Below are 6,000 nucleotides of genomic sequence, written 5' to 3' on the forward strand. Positions count from 1 at the left end.
TGATGTTAAGCACAATCCAAGCCAACAAATCCTGAGGCTATGGCATTAGGCTGGTCCTGTTGTGGACTGCTGAAGAACTGAGGCTGTAAATGTTTATTTTAAAATGGGCATCCAAGGTGTGCTCCAGATGATTTGTTACTCCTTACTGAGGTTCTGTGTACTCCCTCAATAACCACTATTGACATTAGCCCAGCCAGTGCTTGCTACAGCCTGAGCAAAGCCATTTGTAGGAGGGAGAGCGCAGGACCTGGGCTGACTGTTGGCAACATCCTTAGAGACTAACCACAGTTAGGGAGGCTTTGGCCTCTTTTATTTATACTCAGATGACTAACCACAGTTAGGGAGGCTTTGGCCTCTTTTATTTATACTCAGACGGCTTTTTTCTTTACAGGCATTATGTTTACTTTCACCTCACTCAAACTGAAGAGCTGTCCTGTGAGAAAGGAGACCTACCGTGGCAGCTGCACGACGCTCTCCACCTCTGAGAAAGCTTTATCAATCCACTGTACCACAGGTGGGAGCTATGCTGTATGGTTTTCTCTGAGCTTTCCAGTGTGCTTTAGGAGCAGAGAATTCTCTGACAGGGCTGTGGTAATAACCTTCTACTCCATAATCCTTGTCACTTCAGCCCTACCGAGTGGTCTCCCCACCCTCAGCCCATTCTAACAACTCCTGCCCAGGTAGTAGGGTAACACAGCAGATCTGATATTTGGAGTGGCACAGCTGGAGGTGGCTGCTGGTGGGGAGAAAGCAGCACCACTATGTTTGCTTATCCCTTATCAGCATACTTTGAATAAAAGACCATAATCCTTGTTGATTATATTGACATACATTAAAAAGAGCCTCTACCAAGAGACTGGGAAGTCATGGCAGCTAATTAGTAGGAAAGCCATTAAAAGACATTTTATCTTAAAAGTAGCAAGGTGTGAAAACTCTCTGTTTCTAAGGCTGACCAGTTGTGTGATGTCAATTCTAAGGCAAAATCATAAAGCAGGCTGCTAAAAGCAATCATTAAAAAGCAAAAATCTTGATTTTCCAACTGTTCTGAAGATGTTGTTTTTAGGGTGTGTGCTAAATGCATCTGTGTGCTTCTAAACCAAAAGATGTGAAAGGAAACAAATGTGAGACTTGTATAACATCAGCAGCTTGCCTCATAGGGCTTTCACACTGGGAGTCTACTCTTTGGGCTTTCTCAAAATGGAAAAGCAAAGCTCAGTTCAGCCCAAACACAACCCAGATTATAAAGACTGACTTTGGACCAGGCCCAGACTAAAACAAGTCACAGCTCTCGTTAGCCCAAATCAAACCTCTGCCTTTCCTGCCATTTGCTCACCAGCTCCCAGGACAGTCACAAGGATTGCCATGGGTTAGTAAACTCCCCTGTGAGTCTGTAGGCTCAGGGGTCACCCTGGTACCTCATTCTGCTGGTCACCTTCTGCCCCTCATGACAGCATCTGCCCAGCCTGGCTCTGGGGTGGGGACATCTGAGCCTGGCTCTGCAACCTCGTCCTGCCCCAGTGCTTCTTGCTTTTCCTGGCCCTTCAGGAGCCCTGGCTGACAGCTGAGTCATGGACTGCATTACTCTGCAGGAGCTCCTGCTGCTCCATTTCAGCTGTCTGATGGGTCCTGCAGCCAAAGGCCCTGTGGGCTCTCCTCCTTACAAATCAAAACAGGAAGAGAAATGTAACATTAAAAATAATCCAGGCATTAGGCTATGAGTTGCTATGGGGAACAGAAACCCAACCAAACAACAAGAAAAAGAAAACCCCCAAAACTTCTTAAATGTCATGGTATCCTAATTATCTCTGCCTGAACTCTTTTCCTGGATCTCTCCAGGAGAAAGAGACAGTTAATCTTTTTACCCTTCCAGGTTGTTGGGTAGCTTTTGGGGATGATCCAAACTCCCCTGAAGTCAGTGAAAATTTTCCAAGGTCTCTGAATCAAGCCCCAAATGCAAGGTGGTACAAAGTGTGAGTGTCCTGCCTTACACTCCAGCTGAAAATACACACATTCTATAGGTGCCACGCATCAGTGCTCAGTAAGTAGTTCTTTCCCTTTCCTTGTTTCTCCAGTGCATGAGCAAGTCTCTCTGATACAGTAGATGAACCTCTTCCCAGGAAGGACAGGTCTGGCTCCCTTCTAGCAATGAAATTTCCATTAGCAGTGGAGCTGCACATGACAGGAGTGGTCCTTCTCCTGGTCCTTGACTGCGTAATTTCACACAAAACCCTGTTTCAGCGACTTTGTCACCATATGAGACACTTTACCTGCTAACACCATAGGTCTCTGAATAGTAACCCCCCCACTTCTGGTCAGGCTGAAGAATTGTGCACAATCTCTGTGAATAGTCACCAAACTGCCCATGTGGCCCGGGCCATCTGTGTTTTAAACAGTCAGCCTTTAAATTACATTCTCCAACCAGCGAACCACCTTAGATAGCACAATTTCAGTGGCAGCCTAAGAGATGAGACATTGACTGATGCCACAAGCAGATAAACTTCTGCAGACCTGAGTGCCTGCTGATGTGATCCCTTGCACCAAGGTTTTTAAAGAGGGCAGATAAAGATCTGGCCATAAAAATAGTTCCATGGGCAGACAGGCAGAGCAGTAAAGGATAAAGTGATGGGAATCATTTTAAACACTCTAATTCATTCAAATTGCTGTGTGTTAGACCAGCTCTGCTTGCAAATAGCTGAGGTGAAGGCAAAAAAACTTACCTGTGACTTTATAAGCTCTGTTTAGTACAGTTTGTGCCAGGCACAGATCAGGACAATGTTTGCCAAAGCCTCTCATGAAGGTCTGTCATAAAGGCACTGAATTTTGGAGCAAAAAATACACACTCCCCTCCTCACTTAGCACCATCTTCTAGTGAAAATGAACATCACAGAGATGTAAGGATAACCCCACATCAAGCCACTACTTGCTATATCAGCTTGATTTTTCCAGAAGTGCTGCCTCAAGCAAGTTTCAAAATTTAAATTTCTGATACTCTTCACATTTCCCCAAAGTTGTTTTTTTCATTACGTTTTTTTTTTCTAAGCTGTTACAACTCCCTGAGAAATTCAGATTCTGTGTGGTTTCTTCCAGCTTTCCTCCTCCTGACCATGGGACTCACTGAACACCACAGAGTCATAGAAAAACAAAGCTGGATCCTCTGCCCCTGGGCAAGATCAGCTGCAGACATACAATTTCTGACAGATGTCCTGACAAAATGTTATCTTGTTCTTATTCAGCAGTCTTCCTGAGCTCTGTCAGCCTTTTCGGGTCATGCCTGACTCAGACCATTCGCTCAATCCATAAATAAAAGCTCATGAGTCCTTCTGCAGTCAGTGGAGGTCTCCGGAAGGTGGGCCAGAGGTGGCTCAAGTAGGGGCACATGTGTCCTGGACAGGTTAGGTTAGACAACATGAACACCCCGCTATGTGCATTCTGTAGTGTGCCAGGCTGGTTTGGAATAAAAGTCTTCTAAAGGTTTTCCTCTCAACCCCTGCGGTGTGGTAAAGGCCAAAGGGGTGAAGAACATCTGGCCAGCTGTGTTGCAGTTACTCAGACAGAACAACCAGTAGTGGCACCACAGGTGGAGACATGCAAAGATAAGAAAGAAGAATTTTTTTTCCCATCCCAAAGATGTTTGTCAAAATTCCTCTTCTTGGTACCAGTTATTTTGAAAGCTTCCCATACGAACACACCACAAGACAATGAGAGTGGTCTGGGGCTCGTCCTCAATCACCTTACATCTTCACTTCCCTGCTGTGGGCAGGCCATCCCACATTGATTAATTATTGCTATTATTATTGTTATGATTATTGCTATTATTATAAAAACTGCTAACAAAGGTAATAAATATAGCCCCTGGTTTAGGTTGGTTTGTATCAGCATCTCCCTTTTTAGAGGAGTAAGGTCCCTGCTAAAACTTCTTCCTGCCTACAAAACATTATTCTGAACCACTTCTTCCATCATACCCACAACAGACACTTTCCAAATAGTCTAGTTCACAAGAACTCTTTGGAAATATCAGATGTGTATTTTGTGAAGAGCTCCTCTTTTTAACAATAGATTGTTATTTCAAGCAAATAGTTGGTGAGTCTCCAGGTTTTGGCAGTGGGTCCTGGCATCTTTGGAAAAAAAAGGATATTTATGAGCAATGCTGGTGGGTGGAGGGGTGTACATCAGGCATGTAAAATGCATACCTTGTGGTTTTAGTGATGCATGAATTGAAACCACTGAAGGTAGTGAGGTGCATTCCAGTCACTGTGACAAAGGTAGCAGGCAGAGATTTGCCTTCCTAATTATTTATGGAAGTCTGGTGTTCCATTGTGCAATGCTGTCATGGATAGATTTCCTTTCAGAAATGCACTGCAACATTAGCTGCCCCTCCAAGCACCCACACAGTCATTTTTGCATAGCTGAATGGTGACATGACAGAGGTGCTATTTGTTGTACAGGTGTCACTGGAGTGTAGGGCACTTGGGAGTGGCTCCCTGTGCTCCCCAGGTACATCATGTTATACCTCAGAGAATCCATGGAGCGGGGACATGTAGCTGCCCAACAATGAGTGTCTCAGCCTCCATATGGGTACAAATCCTCTCCCTCCTGCTCTTCCTTTTGGTTTTTCTCTCTTCCCTCTCTCTTCACTCCAGATTACACTCTGGTCAGTTTTAACATATCACCTGCCAGGCATCTTTGAGCTATTATCAGATGGCTTAGGTGAATACTGCCTTGTCCTGGTCTTAGCTGCTCATTCTTACCCACAACCAACCTTCCCTGCTAGGCTGAAATAATTTTTTTCAAAAATTTGTCTGATTTTTGGCTCAGTGAGTCACCTCAGGCACCATGTACAGCCCATGGAGCCCAAAGCACCATTCAGCTTACCTGAAAGTGTAGGGACATCCTCTCTTATTAAACACCCTCACTATTTTAGACAGTGAGCACTGGCTTAAGCAAAACAAGACAAAATACCCCAGATATTAGCTATAAAGGCTACCTCAGAAAAAGAGTTGCTCCAAGTCAACCTTCAGGTGGAAATCATCCTTGGTGGAGCTGGATTCAGAGAGGGAAAAGGGCAAGAGAGCCTGTGATTCACAGATAACTTTTACAGTTTTCCCCTTTTGCCACTCAGTGCTTTTCACACAGCTGTAGCAGCACAGCACTAAAGAAACTACAGCTCTGCCTGCTAAAATAAAGCTACTCCATGCACATACAGGGCTGACCTGACATGGGCTTGCAGCAGAAGGTTTTAAAGGAGATCTGCTTAAAGCCTGCTTGCAGATGGCAGGTCATTTGCATGTCAGAAAACAGTCCCGATGGAAACAAGTAAGCATAAACACCTACCCTTTACAAGCCTGCTTTCATGCTCAAAGAAACCTGATGCTCAGCCATGTGGAGAAATCATTTCTTTCCTCTCCACAGCAGAAAGTTCACTGAAATGGAAAGGAGCTCTTACAGCTGAGTGCTCCAACTGGAATTATTAAGTATTTTTAATAGCTGGCAAAATGATGCAGTTTATCTGTTATCATGTAAATACTCTGTACTAAATACACGAAACAATTTTTTGCAAGATTAGTTTGGCTTAGACACATACTATAATAATTAATTTTAATGAAAATGTGTAAGTCTGAAACAGGATTTAAATATTATTTCCTATCACTTTAGTGCCTTTGTATAAAGGTGAATGTGATCCTTTATGTTTAAATGGTTTAAAACACCCAGTTTAAACTGCATTACACAAGAACTTCCGTGTTGCCATTAATAGCCCACGCTTAATTTGAAGTACAGAGGAAAAATAGTAATCAAAACCTGAATTTCCAAGCATTTTCTATTTTAAACACATCTCGCTTATATTTAAAAATGTGATTTATTTGCTAAGTTAAGAGAATCTTGAAAAAAGATATGGAAAGCAGAAGTTATAAAGCATACAGTTTACCTTAGCTGCCTCGAGGAGTCCCCCTATAACACACGCTTGCCTGGGCTCATCCTTTAAAACTGAGTTAATAGGGATTT

At 43.5% G+C, this 6,000-nt stretch overlaps 1 protein-coding gene across 1 annotated transcript in view; it reads right to left on the minus strand.

Annotated features, from left to right (window-relative positions):
* Window positions 1–5,028, minus strand: part of FHL2 (four and a half LIM domains 2) — a 54,331-nt gene extending 49,303 nt beyond the window's left edge. The window contains exon 1 of the mRNA XM_032100424.1: window positions 4,985–5,028. The gene's annotated coding sequence lies outside the window, so the exon portion shown is untranslated. The remainder of the gene's footprint in view (window positions 1–4,984) is intronic.
* Between the last annotated feature and the right edge of the window lie 972 nt (window positions 5,029–6,000).

This window comes from Corvus moneduloides, chromosome 2 (assembly GCF_009650955.1).
Source record: "Corvus moneduloides isolate bCorMon1 chromosome 2, bCorMon1.pri, whole genome shotgun sequence".
NCBI lineage: Eukaryota > Metazoa > Chordata > Aves > Passeriformes > Corvidae > Corvus > Corvus moneduloides.